Genomic DNA, 18,183 nt, shown 5'->3' on the forward strand with positions numbered 1-18,183 from the left:
CATTGTCTGAACATGTGGGAGTTAACTGTTTTCTTTCCTAGGTTAACACCATCAAATCGTTCAGAGCTGTCAGGTCGTTCAGAACGTAGCACAGGTTTAGTTCTTGTGCCTGTTGCAAACGTGCCCTCAGATGGCCCTGAAAGTCCCTGGGACCCCGGTTACCATGGCAGCACAGTGTGATGCGCTGCTCTGCTAACAACCTGCTGCTTAATTAGATTCCTCAAGGGACGTACGACCATCCTTTCCAGGTAAACTAAATGCCAATGTCTTATCTCCTGCAGTGCGATGAACGCATGGATTGCAAATATCAGATTTGTGTTGGTTGCTAAAGCTGAACTACATAAATACGGCTGTATTAATTTTTTTAAAGTGTCTGTCCTGTTAAAAAACCACTTCTTCTGTGGTGGTAACATTTGCTCAAGCAACGTCTGCCAGACAGGATTATAGCTTGGAGCCCTCTTTTCCTTAAGAGCCTAGATTTCTACTCAAACTGAAAGCAATCTTCTGTCCTCAAATTGTGAGTTATAATGAGACTCGCCGTACCCCAGTCCTCCAGGGAAAAAACACTAGTTGCCTCTTTTTTGCCGTTTTGACAGCTTTAATTGGTCTTATAATAGTTCCTAATTAGGAACATGGTAATAATGTTGTTATTACTGTAAATCATTATGTTGGTTCTGTGTTACATGCCTGTGGTGTAATGACTTTGAAGTGATGTGTGGCAGTCCATACGGATGCGCTGAGTTTCCAGTTCTTTTCTGTGTCCTTTTATGGAGAAAATAACTGCTGAAACCTTTTATTCTCAATGATGCTCCAGGGCTCTGATCCCTTCCTCACTGAAAATAAAGGGAATTTTTCCCATTGCATTCCATGGATGTTGATAATTCCGCATAGAACTCCAGGATGGCAGAGATGAGATGATCACGTTCCCTCTGCAGAATATGTAAGAGTAGCAAAAGTAGCAGAAAAACAGAGGTTACCATAAAATCCCACAGCTAAATCCTCTCCAGGACTAAATTATCTGACACTTTTTGGCCCTCGGCTTGGGGCTTTCAATATTACTGGAAGGTACGCTAATAGTTGTCTTCATGGGTATTATCATTCTGCTTAAGTATACACAGGTCTGAACTAATAGCATCAGTTTTCACGTAAGCAGATTTGGTCTTGAGTTATGGTAACCAAAAGCAAATGAGGTCTTGGCCTTTAGTATCTCTATGCTGCATTTTTAATGAAAAATATCGTCTGTTTAACTGCAGACATAAACAACATTTTCAAGCTTTCCTGACATTCACCGTGTAGCTCCGAAGGTTCTTCTGATCTAAAAAAGGCTGGCAGATGGAGAAACAGCAGGTGGAACCTCAGATGAGACAGCCAGGAGGTAATAAACATGGGAGGAAACTGGGTCAGATGAGATTTCTTCCACTTTGGAAGAAATGCTTTGAAAATGCTTCCTCGGGTGGAGGCATAGAAGTGGGGTTTCAGCATTTTCTGTTAATATTTGCATCTCCGAATAGGTCAGTCTATCGGCATCTGATGCACCTATAGGTTACGTTTCTGCGGAAAAAGTGAATGTCTGAGATTTGTGAGTGTGCTTTTCTCAGCTCCAACATAGGAGATCTCTCTACAAGAGGCCAGAGCACTCATGCATTTCTGATTATTAGCTTGAGATTTAATGAGAATGTTGTCATGAAACTTCTTTCCTTTTTCTCTCTCTCCTCCATTTGTTTGGGTTTTTTTTGTTGTTTCCACTAATCTGCTATATTTTCAGAAGGTCTCCATTGCTGAGTGTCAATTTCGTTGCAAAATCTTATTCCAGCTGTTGTGTCTTTTTTGCCATCTAATGTACCACAAAAACAAAAGCAATTGACTGGTGAGCGTTCTAGATTAACACATACAAAACAAAGTATAAAAGCCGATTTTATCGGTCTCCCGCAGAGAAAAGGGAATTGTGCAATGCCCATAGGACTGTTATCCTCTGTTGTTTATCATTGTGAATTGCAGTTGTCAAATTCTATGAAGCCTTGCAAAAATAACAAAGATGATCATCTAGTGCTAGTGTTTAAGAGGAGAGCATCCTGCTGAATCGCTTACATTGCACGCCTCCCCAAACCAGAAAAATCTGGCAAGGAGCAGCCTTAGCAAGAAGACAAGACAGTGCTGTTGAGTAAGAGAGGACTGACGTGTAAACAGTGAAAATGTAGAAGACAACAGTTTACAAATGGTACGTAATAAAGGCAAAAAGAAATAAAATCCGTTATCTCAGTCCAGTAAGTGGCAACTTTTGTTAGCGAAGAAAGGTATTAGGAGCAATCACAAGATGCTTGAAACAAAACTCCTAGTTATTCAGCCCCCCCTCTCCGCCGAGCTCCCTGCTGGCCCAGATCACAGTATCACAATATGTTTGGGATTGGAAGGGACCTCAAAAGATCATCTAGTCCAATCCCCCTGCTGGAGCAGGAACGCCCAGGTGAGGTCGCACAGGAACATGTCCAGGTGGGTTTGAATGTGTCCAGAGAAGGAGACTCCACACCCTCCCTGGGCAGCCTGGGCCAGTGCTCTGTCACCCTCACTGAGAAGATCTGCAGCAGGACTGCGGTAGATTTCATCGGAATAATTGGATGTTCTTAGGTGGGAAATAAATGGAAGTGAATTCAAAACCTTCCATTTTTTTTTATCATTCTCAGTTTTGTGAAAGCTCAACGCATTCAAATATGACGGTAATTCCCGTCTGTGACAGCGTGCATGGAGGCAGCTGTTGTGTGCTAAGGGGACAGATCTCCCGTATTAACGCATTTCATGGACAGATGAGCTTTTCCTGTTTATAATCTGTTCACTGCCAACTGCACCTGGCACAGGCCTGCTTTGTGGAAAATATTTGAAGAAAGGAATTGTCCTCTCATGTTTTCAAATTCAATGCATTTTAGAACGTCTGAAACATGATTTTATACATCACTAGGAGGACACCATCCTGGATCACGTTGGATACATGATTTTCTTTCCTCCTATTTGTTCATGTTGCTTTGGGTACTTTTTCAAAGTATTTGCCCTTAGAAAAGTGTTCTATGAGTTTGTGTTTGTGCATGTATATAAAAGTATACATATATATGTTTTTTTTAACAGATACTCTGTGTGTTTGTGCACTTATATGGGTATGTATGGGCATTGCCATTAAGTACTATAAAGAGCTACCATTGTAATAATGATTTTCTTTGTGGGCATTATCCCAGATTCAAGGAATGCATTTTTAAGGCATTTAATATAAATACTAGCTGAAGCATTTCAAATAATCCAAACCCTAGCCTCACAATTAACAGGCCACACCTGTATTACAGTTTTGCAGGTATAACCCCATAACTCTGCAAATCTAGATGTGGCTTATTTTAGCTCTAGCACAGGGTTACCAACATTGTTTGGTCTCTTACAGTGAAATACGTGATGCTAACAAAGATGCACCGTTGCTACCACACTTCTGGACTGGATGTCCTTGGTGATACCGCTCCATCCACTGAGAATTGCATTTATTCTCACCCATGTTCTGTTTAATGCTCCTTCAGGGGCTGAAGCACTTGTCATGGTGCCAGTTCCACTTGACTGAGTGTGATAATAAAAGCAGCAAGCCCAGCATTGCCTAGTTACACGGTGGGTTTCTTGGCAAACCTCTGTTATGTGGGGTTGGCCTTCTGGTCCCAGGAACAACATGGTTTTTCTGAACCCCTGACTGCCAGTGGGACGTTGGGTCCTACATGGCCATGAACAAGCTCTTTATGTAAACCATCATGTTAAGTCAGGGAAATCTCCCTCTTTCTTGTGAATAGAGAAGCTATACATATAAAGGGGTTTATCTTTGAATATACAGCTGGATAGATGAGAAGAGAATTGACTGAGGGAGGAGTGCTCTTTGGGGAGCAACGGCATTTAACATGTTGATAAATTGCCCATCTGTTTTCTCTCTTCAATCACTTTGTCTTGTCTTCTTATTATAATACGTTTTACAAGGTTGCTGGAGAAGAGGTCGTTGCCTGTTCCATGACTGTTCACTTGCTAGTACAACAGGAGCCCAGATATTCCTGAAACGTAAGTGAAATGTGAGGGTAATACCGTTAAACTAGAGGTTCATGAGTCAAGTGTGCTGCCTCTGGACACCCTCTTGAAATCTGCAGGAGAACTTTTGCATCAAGTGGGTGCTTTCCAGAGGTGAGAAGTGTTGTTCTGCTGTTTCTTCAGTACCTGCAAAGTATTTCACCTCTGTCTTCTGCTCTTTTCTCTGGGATGGGCATGAAGAAGAGTTGCCATTAGAAAATTAAATGAATGGGCAAGTGCAGCTCCTACAGCACTGCAGCACAGCAAGGGCATCCTTTGGTGATGCAAGATACAGAGGCAGACTTTAATTCAAATTCCTTTAATTGCTGGGGTAGGAAAGTCACCCCAGCTGAACTTATGACCCCAACTGTAAACCAGAAATAACCGTACTTGTAAAGTGCTCACAGATCCGAGATGTGTTACTGCTTCCAGTTCTGAAGCTAATCTGATGCCCTCGACTAATATGGACATATGTCAGAAGATGATAAAGAACTGGAAATGAATTTGTAGCTGGTTGCCACAGTTTGACGTTCCTTTTCCTCTGTCTTCTCCCATCATACATTTTTGTCTTTTTCCAGGGCTGAATGGCCATCTTGACCTTAAGAAACACAGCACAAGATCAAGACAACTGAACTGGAAAGTGTGAAAGAAGGAGACCGCAGGCTCTCCTGTGCCATGCAGGTATTACTAATGAAGTGTCCAAGTCATATTGTTTATAGAAGGCTGACTTACAAAAAAAATTACCACTAGTTTTTTCAATATCCCATTTATTGTTCTACTGGTGGAAAAGATGAACAGCAGGTCTTTTCCTCCAACTTCACAATATAAGCTGAAAGCAAAGAATGGGTTTGCAAAAATGTAAACTGCAAAAATTATCCGTTTTCTTTCTTCCCTTCTCCCTTTTGTCCTTGTCTTTCTGCTGATCTTCTAGTGCTCAATTACAAAGCCAAAGATGCGTCGGCTATCAGGCCGTAACCTTGCACATCCTAATTCCCAGTGGAATCTCTTTAAAGACACAACATCCAGAAAGTGTAGGGTCAGGGCAACTGGAGATGTGCTGATGTAAAGAAAAATTATCTGCCTTTTTTTCCTCTTCCATTTATGTTATTTTCAGACTAAATGGTTATGAATCTGTTAATTTTTGTGGGTACATTACTAGATAATAAGTAGGTAGCTTGGCCATCCGAAGAGAAATAAAGCAACAGAGCTAGAGAATGGAAACCAGCATTGCAGTGGCTTCTCTGTAATTATCTTTCTGTATCAGTAATTCTAGTTACCCGTGACAGTGAAGTGAGTTTGGGTTTGCAGAGGGAACCTTGGAATAAGCGGCCCAGGTGAGAACCAGGTGTGAACAGGCACTGGAGAAGCAAAATCCACATTTAACTATAAGGACAATTAAAAGTCATACACACCTTAGAGTCCAGATTTAATTATTCTGCTCATTGCAATCCAAGCAGTTTATTTTCATGCTTGTCAGTCTGATTTCCTTCTCAGGAAAGGAGACTAGGGTCACCTTGCTGTTGCCTTTGAGTTGCACTTTGTGTAGTACTTTGCTATTCAGAAATCCTAAAAGAAGTTTAAGTTTATAAAGCTGTAAGGTTTCAAAACAAAAAGGAAAACCACACTTGTATTTCCTAAACCACTTTGCAGCCTTTTTTATTTTCTGCTAAATGAGATTTTGGCAAAATTCACTCTATCCTGTGAGGGATTTAAATTTGGATGGAAATTTGTAAGATTTCTCATGTTACTTCCAGCACCGCTTACTCTAGTAAAACCTTTCTAATATTTCTACCTTGCAACTGTCTTTAAATTGTCCGTGGTACTATCTTGATGGTAATGTCTTAAACCTACCCTGCAAATTCTAGTCTGTAGATTTATCATTGCTATTCTTTTACATTAACTACACACACACACCCCCCCGCCCAGCTTCTGAGGGGAATGGGGAATCTTGAAAACCAGCATCATTCTTCAGGGCCACGTCTGAATATACTTTTAAAACCCTACCAAGAATGTTGTGTGTCACTATTTATGTGCTGTTTTCAAACAGGTTACAGACAGGTACAACCTTTGGTCCAAGTGTGTTTCCAGGAAGCCAGGGTTCCTGTGCTACCACCTCGAACACTTCACCTGTGTATTGAAACAGCATCTTTTTGTGGATACTTTTAAAAACCTGATCGCATAAATTTCCAGCTCCAGAGATGTCAGGACACGGGCCGGTGTGATGGGGATGGCTAGGAAGATTTTCTTTGATTTCAGAAGAGGTTACTGTCCTTGCAGCCTGCCCAGTACTTATGGGCAGTCACACCACAGAGACAAGCTCTTGATTTTTAAATTACTATTGATTACAAGTCACAATCCTTTTGTCGCTTGTAGTCCGTAACTCCGATGGAAAACAACATCTGCTAGAAAGGAAGAAAACACACATGTTCTGTTTTAAGCAGCTCTAAGAAAACCTTATTTAACTCTGTACCAGGAATATCAGACATCTTTATTTTATATTAGTAAATTTATATTTCTTGCATCAGCTCTTGACTTTAAGCAAGCCTCTCCTGTGTTACACGAGCATTGCATGACCTCAGTGCTCATTTTAAAGGAGGCAGAGGGTGTGGCGTTGTGGGGGGCCCTGATTTTGAATCTGAGTTTTTACTTTCTTCTTTCAGCAACGTAAAAACCCAGTGACAAGTCCGCAAGGAAAGTGGGGAAAGAAAAGCCGCTTCTTCCTCCTCCAATGTTGGGAAAAACTACTGTAGAAATGCCCAGCAAAGGAAGTCTTCCAGTCCGTCCTTTTCACACCAGAAGCCTCCTTTCTCTTTTCATCCCCAGCCATGCACTCCGGCTTTCTGTCCTTACCTGTCCTGGAGCTCAGCGCAGCCTCAGGTGCTCACAGAAACTCCAGCACTCACGGACACTGCGCAGCATCCAGCTGTGGGTCCTAGGAAATGGCTTCTGGATCTGGCACTGACGCCAAACCCTGAGACAAAGGAGATGTGCAGGGAGGTGATGCTGAGCAAAGAGAGAAATGCAGAAGAGGAAGGTCTGTTGGGAAGAAAGGAGAGAAGGACCTGCTGCTTTTTTGGTCCTTAGTTGCTGGTAGGTATGCTGTGTGTGTTGGAAAATTACATATAGGTTGGGAAATTACATATCAGAGAGCAGTGTAGGGGAAAGGGACCTGGGGGTCCTGGTGGACAACAGGATGACCATGAGCCAGCACTGTGCCCTTGTGGCCAGGAAGGCCAATGGCATCCTCGAGTGTATTAGAAGGGGGATGGTTAGTAGATCAAGAGAGGTTCTCCTTCCCCTCTACTCCACCCTGGTGAAACCCCATCTAGAATACTGTGTCCAGTTCTGGGCCCCTCAGTTCCAGCAGGACAGGGAACTGCTGGAGAGGGTCCAGCGTAGGGCAACAAAGATGCTGAAGGGAGTGGAGCATCTCCCTTATGAAGAAAGGCTGAGGGAGCTGGGGCTCTTTAGTTTGGAGAAGAGGAGACTGCGGGTAACCTTATTAATGTTTATAAGTATATAAAGGGTGAGTGCCACAAGGATGGAGCCAGGCTCTTCTCGGTGCCAAACAATGATAGGACAAGGAGTAATGGGATCAAGCTGGAACACAAGAGGTTCCACTTAAATTTGAGAAAAAACTTCTTCTCAGTGAGGGTGGCAGAGCCTGGCCCAGGCTGCCCAGGGGGTTGTGGAGTCTCCTCCTCTGCAGACATTCAAACCCGCCTGGACATGTTCCTGCGCGACCTCACCTGGGCGTTCCTGCTCCATGGGGGGATTGGACTAGATGATCTTTTGAGGTCCCTTCCAATCCCAAACATACTGTGATACTGTGTGATACCATGTGCTTGAAAATCTGGACCTTCTGTCTCAGAATGGCTGTAATCACTAACATGTTTAGACAGGGAAAAACAACTGACTGCTTGATGGCAATAACGTTAACAAAATCAGTCTGGAGTCCAGCTGATGACTCAGTGCAGGGTAGCATACTGCAATTATGTTGTGCCATTCGTTTCTAATCCACCTGCTGATCCTCGTTGTTTATCTGTTTAATATTTCTTCACTCATACATCGCACCACCCTCCTCCATCCTTTGCCGAAATCATACTGCTAACAATGAACTGCATGTGGCACCCCTGGGGGGTGCTCAGCGCTGGGTTATTTCGGGCAGTGCTGTGGTGAAACAGCAAGTGAGAAAATTCAAGCCTGGAAAAGCAATGATTTATTATGGTAGGAATGAACACTGGATGAGTCACTGCCGACAGATTCTGACACACAGCTAATCTATTAGAGGTTTGCCTTCCTGCAGGTTGTTTCTCCCTCTCTTCTCCAGATGTGCTTTTCTTAAAGGCTGCACAGACAATGATTTCCTTGCTTGAAACTTAGTCTGTCCTTATCTACAAAAGCTTCTGAAAAAAGACCCTAAACCTGAAAACTGATAAATATGTGAAGATGTAGCAGGGCTTTTTTGTCTGTTTTACGATGCTTTGATATTGTTAGTAGAGGATGAATGTTAACAGTGAGTACTTTGGGACTGCAACACAGAGCCTAGAGGCTGATAACTACCTGGCCTGTGAAATATATTTACACAAGCCAAGTTTTTCCAAAAAGAGATTTGTGTTGTCATTGGTTTCCTTGGAGTTCAGGGCATTTGCTCAGTGCCAAGATATGAAAACTTAGACTAAGGCAGCATTTAAGGTGCACCTTGTCTTGGAGAAACTGTACCTAAGTGTTGCCTTCTCCGTGGATGAATTATACCTATCTTACACAGTTAGTCAGTCTTCTAAATTCAAAGTACAACTATATTTTACATTGTGGGCTGAGGGGAAGCTGAAGAATGAGACTGAACTTAATTAGTAACCCTTAAGTGCAAACTGTTTCTGAATCTCAGCAGGAGTTGCTAATAAAGCAGTTTGCAATAATATTTGAATATTGGCGGTGACAAGGACAGCATAATGCTTCAGTTTCTGGTGCTTCCTCAGCTTTGGGTTGTTCCTTAAAGAAGAGGAAACACAGCACAAGAAAACGGTGTATGTTCAATTCTGTGCGTATGGATGCAAACACAATACTGGGAAACTTGATCAAAACCTTCCAAGAGAGGAGGAATGGGTTCTGTTTGAATTTACTGTTCATCTGCTAGCGTTAGTACTGTGTCTGGGGGAGGCAGGCTTCTTGTGTCCTCCCATACCATGAGAAAAACTCCTCATAAAGGCTGAGGTGACTCAGACAAACTGTTTTATAGGTGTCCTAACAGAGAGAAACAGCTTTTTTTGCATTCTGCATCAACTTGGGTTTGTGCCATCATTCATTCGGCGTGTACCCCTGTTTGTTTGGTGTGTACCCCTGTTTATTTGGTGTGTAGCCCTCTTTGTTCAGTTTGTGTCGGTGCCTCATTTGTTTCACGTCAAGCTTGTGGGTGGCTCCGGTTGAGTTTGGGCTCCAGTTCTTCTCTGTTCTGGTTTCTCTGCTCTGGTTTCTTTCAGCTCCAGTCTGTGCAGCTTCAGGCTTGTTTGCGGTTCCATCTCATGGACGGTTCCATCTCCTCTTCAGCTCCAGCTGCTTCTGGTTCCAGTTCCTCTTCAGCTCCAGAAATCCCTGGGAGGTGACCGATCAGTATTTCCACAAGGTACATGCCCAGAGGGGTCAGGACCCCAAAACTCCCATCTCTGCCCGGGATGTCCCGAATTCACTCGGTGAATGGTGGGTGCTGGGTCTGACACTGCCCAGAGACACCAAATCCGCGCTGGGGAGGGTCTGGCAGAATTTTATATCACAATTTCTGAGCTTTTTTTGTCCCTGCTCAGACAGGCTGTATTTGTAACCCAGTGGCCTCTGTCTGATTAAGTGGCTTCTTGGCATTCCTGGGATTGTACCGTGAATTAACAGCAGAGCCAGGTAAGAAACAAACTCCAGCAGGGAAAAGGGAGATGAGGAATTTCACAGAATTCATTCTGGTGATGAAGGTTGGGTTCGTTTTTTTCTCAAAGCAGTCAGAAAAGCAGCTCTTTAGAAACATCTTATTAGTGTTCCTGAATTAATTATTGCAGTTGCCAAAGACAGTTGTGTGACTCTAATTTTAATGCTAATAATTTTTACTTGCACTATGCTGCGATGTTCTATTTGGTACCACTATCAGGTGACAGAGAATGATGCCATACCGCAACACCAGATGATCATATTTTGTAGATCTATATTGCAAAAGAAGTTGCAAGTGTATTGAAAAGGATGGAACTGAAGAGAAGCTGCCAAATTCATGTGCACTGTGATTAAGTTATATAAGATGTACCCGTCATTAACCAATTGACATGATAAATGTTTTCTGACCACCTGCAAAACAAGGGGGTATTTTTCAAGTTTTAGATCCTTCTGCATGACAAGGAGACAGAAAATTGAGTGATACATTGTTTAGAAGCAGAGTGCTTAGTTTATATTTAACTAATAATTAATAGATGTATTGTAAATAAGAAACTAAACAATTATAACTAACATCATCAATTATGTCTTAATACAGTTGTATGTCAAAATTTCCCAAAAATATAATGCATATGTAATAATTATGTGAATATAAGCAAGACAAGAGTATCCAGTCTTTGTAGCACTTATGGAGGATGATCCCCAGGGTTCCCCAGCACTAATAAAGTAAAGAATGGTGCTTAACAGTGTAATTGACTCTGCTGTTCAATTGATTTCTCCGTTTCAGTTGAGAAGACAGAACATCTCACTTGCTGGTAAATACCATTGCGGGCACTGCTAAAACCACCTTGAGCTGCTTTCTTGGTATTTGTAGGAGTCAGTAGAGGGGACAAAAGGTGCCACCAGCTCTGCCTTGACCGGGACGTGCTGCTGCGCGACCCCTTGATCTATGACAATGAAGGCGACCAGGTCAAGAACAGCACCAACATGGAGCCGCTGATGCTGCAGAGGGAAGAAGCCACCACCGCGGCCTCCGTGGCCCCCTCAGCGATTTGCACAAGGAGACAGAAGTTTAATGCAGCATGTGCTTTGGTTTGGTAAAAAATACCTTTTAGAATTTGTAAAAAAAAAAAAATAAAAGACCTTAAGCTCAGAAAAGTTGTGCTGTTGTTTCTATGCTCTGGGGGAGGGCAGAGCGGCTCCAGCAGCGACCCCAGGGCTTTGGGAGCTCTCAGCAGCCCCGGGAAACCCTCATTTAACACTCGAGACACGGTGTTTGCTGCAGAAAATGCGGCAGAACCGTCCAGAAAACCCAAGTGCTGCCCTGGAACTGGGGGCTCGGGGCTGGGAGGTTCGTTTTGGGGCGGGGGCGGCAGCGACAGGAGTTGTCCCACGACCGGGAGAGTGAAGCGGGAGCACGAACCGGGGCTGCCCGGGGGTCGTTCCCGTGTGACTCCCCCGTGTGCCAGTCCCGGCCCCGCTGTCCCTGCCCCGGCTGCGGTGCCGCCGAACGGACACGAGATGGCGCTGCGCTCTGCAGGGCCGCGCGGTGTCCGCCAGGCGGCGCCATCCCGGGCTGCGGGGGGGGTGGGGGGCGTGCCGGGGGGGCGGGGCCGAGAGGGAGGGGCGGGACCGAGAGAGGGGGCGGGCCCGTAAAGGGGGCGTGGTCAAACCCCTCGGCCGCGCCCCGAGCGCAGCTGAGCCCGCAGCGGGGACGCGGTGACCGGTTTTCATTGGGTCGGTGCTGGTGCCGCGTTTGTTCGGTGCGTTCCCCTGTGTGTCTGGTGGGTGTTGGTGCCTCGTTTGTTTCAGGTCAGCGCAGCCGAGCCCGCAGCGAGGACGTGCTGGACACGGACGGGGCGCGAAGGTGCGTGGGGCCGGGGGGCGGCTGAGCCTGGGGGAGGGGACACCCCCGGTTGGGGGGCGGCTGCTGAGGCTGAACTCGTCCCCGCTCTCCGCAGGAGCTCCAGGTGCCTGCGGGCAGGTCCCGGACAGAGGCAGCGGCGGGCAAGGGTTAAAACCTACAATGGCTTCAATAAAGGGGTGGTGGAAAGTGTCCGCATGTCGCCGTGGTCCTTACGGGTCCCTCTTGTCACCAGCCCGGGGCGGGGGGGGTCAGGCCGAGCCGTGCCCTGAGCTCCCCCAGCCCATCCCACACCAGCGACTACTCCCAGACACCTTGTGTGTCCCCCCCCCCCCCCCCGATGCGGGGACCCGGGTTCTCCCCCCCGGCAGGTGAATGGGACACGGGAAGGTGTCACCGGTACCGGCGGCTGCTGTGCCGCCCCCTGCGCTCTGCAGTGCCGCGCTGTGTCCGCCAGGCGGCGCCACTGTGCGGGAGAGAGGGGCGGGGATGAGGGGGCGGGGCCGAGCGGGGCGGTGCCGAGAGGGGCGGGGCCAAGCCGCGCACGGCCGCGCCCCGCGAGCGCAGCTGAGCCCGCGGTGACGTGACGCGGCGGCCCCCGAGGCTTCAAAAGCTCCCCGGGCCGGCAGGGGGCGCCGCTCCGGCGGGCGCACGCGCAGAGGCGGGAGCGGGGCCGGCGGGAGCGGGTCCCGGTGCGGGCTCTGCCCGGCGGGGGCTCTGCCGGGCCCGGGGCAGCTGCTGCCGGGGGAGCTGCCTTCCACTCGGCGGGGCCGCGGGGCGGCTCTGGGCCCTGCGCGGAGCCGGGCTCGGGCCGGAGCCCCTTTGGTCCCGGTCCCCAGCGCTGCGGCGGGAGCAGAGGCTCATCCCGGCGCCGGGCGAGGAGCCCGGACGGCCCCGAGGCGGCGAGGACGTGCCCGGTGAGTGTCCCGGGGGCTCGGGGAGCGGGTCTGTGCTCGGGGCTTCGCCCCCCGTCCTGCTGCGGGCCGGGGAGGGGGGTCCCGTCCCCCGGCAGGGCTCCCCCGGGGCTGGAGGCTGCTGGGGGTGCAGGGGGGGCCCCGCGGTTCTGAGCCGGGGCCGGGCCGGGCCGGGGGGTGTTCGGGGAGGCGGCAGCGGGCGCTGGGGGGTCCGGCCGGAGCCGCTGGCCCCGCTGGGCTGGGGGGCCGGGGGGTTTGGCCGCGGGGGTTTCTGCTCCAGCTCGGCCTGGGGGGCCGGGTTGTGTCCCCGTTCGGGGGGTTCTGCACCCGGTTTGTTCTTAGGGGGTCTGTGCTTTGGGGGGGTTTGCAGCCGTGGTTTTTGGATTTTGCCCCTCTTGTTTTTTGTTTTGTGCACCCGTGGGTTTTGGGTTTGTGCCCAAGTCTTTGTTGGACTGTGCACCCGTGGTTTTTGGGTTTATGCACCCGTTGTGTTTGAGTTTCTTCAGCTGTTGCTTTTTGGTTTCTGCACCTGTTGGGTTTTGGTGTGTGCCTCCATGTTAGTTGTTGTGTGCACCTGTTTATTGGTAGTAACCACTTTTTATTGGGTTTGTGCTTGTGCCTTCATTTGTTCTGTGTGTACTCCTGTTTCTTCAGTTTGTGTTTGCGACTTGTAGGTATCACATCAAGCTTGTGGGTGGCTCCAGTTGAGTTCTGGTTCCAATTTCTCTCTCTGGTTTCTTTCAGCTCCAGCTCCAGTCTGTGCAGCTTCAAGCTTGTTTGTGGTTCCAGCTCCTCTTCAGCTGCTTCTGGTTCCAGTTGTTCTGCAGTTCCAGCTCCAGTTCAGCTCCAGCTCCTTGTGCTTCCAGCCCATTTCAGCTTGTGCTTGTTCCAATGAGCTTGGCCTTGTTCCAGATCATAAATCAATCACTGTCACAAGCAGCTTATGAATATGACCTGTCATAACTAATCATGAATAAAGATGAACTAATTATCTAATAACTAGTCCAGTGGTGCAACAGTCCTTGAATAAAAAAGGGGGGAAAATCACTTTTCGCGCCAGAAACTAAGTCGAACACCTGAAACGGCCTGGTGCAGGCCGGCGTCCGAGCATTTGGGGGCCAGGGCGTCCGGACCCCCCCCTCCGGAGGGGGTCCCCCTGCCTGGCCCCCCCTCTGCCTCCCCAGCCTCCCACTGCTGCCCACCCCCCTCCCCTGTGCCCCACCAGCCCCTGCCCAAGGGGCCAACCCGGCCCCTGGCTCTGAGCCCAGGAACAGCGACTGGGTCTCTGTTCCTGAGCCCAAAGCCCAGGCCTGGGCCCCAGGAGCCCCTTTCCCAGCCCCGAGAACGCAGCTCAGGCTCCGTGCTCAGGGCTGGGAAACGCCCGGGGCTCCAGTTGCACAAGCACCCACGGACCCGCAGCCCCAGCGAACCCAACCCCGTGTGTGATGTCGGGAGCCCCGGCGGTGTCGGGCGGTGCTTGAGAACTGGCTGGGGGGACCCGCGGAGCGGGCCCGGCCCCGTGTGGCCGCGGGCGGCTCGGGCGGGGACGGGGGGCGCCGGGCTCCGGCCCTCCGGGCTTTATTCCGCCCCGGCGCCCCGAGCCCCGCGGCTGCGGCTGCTGCTCCGCGGAGCCGCCCGGGCACCGGCTGCCCTTGCCCACCCGCCTCCGCCCCGAGAGCCCCCGGGGCCGCGGCCCCTTCCCCGCTGCCCGGCCCCGCGCTCCCAGCCCCGACCCCCGGCGCGGCCGCGCCCGGGCCGAGCTCCCCGCACCTCACCTGGGCCCCGCCGGGAGAGCCCGGACCGGCCGCTGCCGCCCCCGCACGCACCGAGAAACCGGAACTGACGGAACCAAGCGCCTTAAATACCCTCGGCCCCGCCCCGCGCACGCGCCCCGGGCCCCGCCCGCCCCGCCCCTCACACCTGTGCTGGCCCCGCCCCGCCCAGGTGCGCTGCATTTCCGGCCCGCCCCGCGCACGCGCCGCCTCTTCTTCCGGCAGAACCGCGGCGGCTCCGCTCCAGGCGGACGCTGGTACCGGACCGGGCGCTCCGGGGGAACCAGCGAGCGGGACGCGGCGCTGCAGCCCCGGCCCGGGGGCGGTGAGCTTGGGCTGCGGCTGGAACCGGGGACGGGGCTCGCGGGGACTGGGGCTGCGGCCCTGCAGGGGCTGCTGCCGGCCCGGGACTTGGTGTCCGCCGCTCCCCGCGCGGCCGGGGCCGGAGGGTTCCGCTCCCCCGAGCTCCCGGAGCCCCGAGTCCGGCCTCCCCGGCCCCGGCCCGGCGGGCAGGAGCAGGAGCAGCAGCGCTGGAACCGAGCCGGGAGCTGCCGGAGCTGCGGAGCTCAAGTCCCGCGTTCCCCCGCGGCTGCTGCCGGGCCGGGCTGCCGGGGACACCCCGGGAAGGCTGGAGCCACCGGCGGCCCTGGGGCTGCCCCGGCACCGTCTGCCCGGACCCGCCGCACAGCTCGGGGCCGGAACGGGGCTCCCGAGCCCCCGAACACCGACCGGGGAGGGGAGGGGAAGGGAGGGGACGTCTCGGCTCTCACAGCCCTTCGGGCCCCGCCCCGAGGGGGCTGCGCCCGCCCCGGACACACCCGGGGGGCTCCAGGCTGAGCCCCGAACAAAACCGGCCAAAGGAGCCGCGTTTCAAGCACCCGAAACACAGGACTCGGTGTCTGACCCATCAGTGGCCACATGAGTGTCATGGGAACCACAGTAACAGGGACTGAGTCTCCTTTTTCAGCCCCAGAACTGCCCCAATAACACCCGTTCCAAGCGTTCCACACACAGCACTTTGTTTCCAGCCCTTCACAGGCCAAATGAGCCTCATTATCAGTCCGCAAACACATGAATCAGACTCTGTGACCCAGATCCACGACTTAGTCTCTTTTTTAATCAACACCACAATACACAGCTCTGTGACCCAGATTCACGACTTAGTCTCTTTTTTGTGAGCCCCACAATTTATAACTTCGTCTCTGTCTGTGAGCCCCCCCAATTCCCGACTTAGTCTCTTTTTTGTGAGCCCTGCAATGCACAACTTAATCTCTGTGGCCCAAATTCACAACTTAGTCTGTTTGTGAGCCCCCCCAATTCACTACTTAGTCTCTTCTTTTAAGCAACCCGACAATACACAACTTAATCTCTGTGACCTAGACTCATGACTTAGTCTCTTTTTTGTGAGCCCCCCCAATTCACGACTTAGTCTCTGTTTGTGACCCAGATTCACGACTTAGTCTCTGTCCCTGAGCCCTCCCTCTGTCCCAATGCACCCGCTGTCCAGCCCCAACTGCAGGACTTGTCTCTGTTCCTCCCCCGGGCAGGACGGGCTCTCCCTTCGCTGGAGGTGCCGGGGCACAGCTCAGCCTCCCCCCGGGCGCTGAGCCCCAACCCACCCGCCTCGGGCTCTGCTTCCCAGCCGGGCTGAGCCCCCAGCAGCCCCAGCCGCTCTCAGGCCCTGGAAACGGGGGACTGGGGCTCTGAGCCCCCAGCCCGGCCCGGGGAGCCCGGCTTTGGGCTGCCCCAGCCCTCGGCTCTGCCCCTGCACCCCCAGGGAGCTCCTGTCGCTCGGCAGCCCCCGCAGCTCCTTCTCCATCTCACAGCCCAACTCTTGCTGCGGGAAAACCCCGGACGGGACGGGGCCGGTTCAGAGACCCCAAACGCCCCGAGCCGGTTTCACGGCTGCTCGGTGCTGCTGAGCCCCCAAAACCCCAACCCCGCGTGTGCTGTCGGGGCCGGGCCGGGAGCCCCGGCGGTGTCGGGCGGTGCTTGAGAACTGGCTGGGGGGACCCGCGGAGCGGGCCCGGCCCCGTGTGGCCTCGGGCGGGGACGGGGGGCGCCGGGCTCCGGCCCTCCGGGCTTTATTCCCCCCGGCGCCCCGAGCCCCGCGGCTGCTGCTCCGCGGAGCCGCCCGCGCACCGGCTGCCCTTGCCCACCCGCTTCCGCCCTAAGATCCCCCGCTGCTGCCGCTCCCCGGGCCGATCGTGCCTCTCACCTGGGGCGGGCGGACTCGGCCCCTTCGCCGCTCCGACCTCCCGCCGAACGGCCGGGCCGGTCCCCCCGCCCGCGGGGCCGCCGCTGCCCCCGGAGCCGCAGCCCCGCCCGAGACACCAACCTGTCCGGCCCGAAGCCGCAGACACAATGAGAACAGGACGGCGGCCGCCAGGGGACTAAACTCCTCGGCCCCGCCCCGCGCAGGCGCCCTGGGGGAGCGGGGGCGTGGCCAGAGGGGTCCGGCCCGTTGTCCGCGGGGTCCCAGAGCCCGCCCGCCCAGCACCGACAAACCCCGGCGGCGGTGGGGGGGCACCGACCGACCCCCGAGCCCGGCGCTCCGGCCCCCGCGGGCTTCTGTGTCTCCCCGAGAAGGGAGCGAGTCCCCGCAGGCAGGGCTGGCCGGGCATCCCTCCCCGCTGGCGCCGGGACGTCCCTTACCCGCTGTACCCGGCGGGGTCCCGCTGTCCCCCGCTCCTCTCTGGGGGACCCGGTGTCGCCCCGCTCCCGCGCTCAGGACAACACGAAGCCGGAGCGGGCAGAGCCCCTTGGCCGTCCCCGCTGTCCCTCCTCACGTTCCCCGGCCCAGCCGAGGGTCCGCCAGCTCCCGGCTCTGCCGCAGCCCGGGTCCCCCAGCCCGTCCACCCCATTACCCGGGACACCGGGTCCGGGCCGGTCCCCCCGCCCGTCCCGCAGCAGCGCGTTGCCGGGGGGGAACCGGGCGCTGCCGGTCCCGGCTCTCGGCCCGGACCCCGCACGGTGGGGCCGGGGGCAGCAGCGCCCAGGGCACCCCCCGCCCCGAACCGCAGCGCCTCCCCGCGTTCCGCCCTCCGCTCCCGGCCCTTCGGTTCCCCCGGGCTCCGCTGCCCGCTGCTTTTTTGCCCTATTTCCTCCAAAAAAGGAGCTTCTGTGGCCACTCAGCTCCTCCCGTGTGTCCCCGCCTTTTTTTAAAAAAAACGTTGACAATTTCTCTGGCTGTGAAGTGCAGGACAAACCTCTCAAACACTCTAAAATGCATCTTAAAATAAAGTGCCCAAAGTTGTCATTTAAAAGGAGAAAAGATACTGTCAAAATGCCATCACATTGTGTCTCCAGTTCAGCTCCAGCTCATTGTGGTTCCATCTCCTCTTCAGGGGCAGCTCATTTCAGCTTGTGCTTGTCCCAGTGAGCTTGACCTTTGGCCAGACTGTAAATCAATCACTCTCACAACTGCCATATGAATATGACCTGTCCTCATTAAACATTGAATAAATATGAACTAGTTATCCAATAAGTAGTCCAGTGATTGAACACTCCTTGAATAAAAAAGGTGTGGGGGAATCGCTTTTCGTGCCAGAAACAAAGTCCAACACCTGAAACAACCTGGTGCATGTTGGCATCCAAAGATTTGGGGGCCAGGGTGCCTTGAGTTCCATCAATACCTCGTTTGCCT

The 18,183-nt window shown here is 52.5% G+C and overlaps 1 long non-coding RNA gene across 1 annotated transcript; it reads left to right on the forward strand.

The window, feature by feature from the left end:
- The first annotated feature begins 12,356 nt into the window (after positions 1–12,356).
- LOC309439175 lies at positions 12,357–13,764 on the forward strand. Its single transcript, XR_014183932.1, has 2 exons — positions 12,357–12,768; positions 13,510–13,764. It is a non-coding gene; the product is annotated as an uncharacterized lncRNA (long non-coding RNA).
- The last annotated feature ends 4,419 nt before the right edge of the window (positions 13,765–18,183 follow it).

This window comes from Streptopelia decaocto (assembly GCF_964273445.1).
Source record: "Streptopelia decaocto genome assembly, chromosome: 4".
Taxonomy (NCBI): Eukaryota; Metazoa; Chordata; class Aves; order Columbiformes; family Columbidae; genus Streptopelia; species Streptopelia decaocto.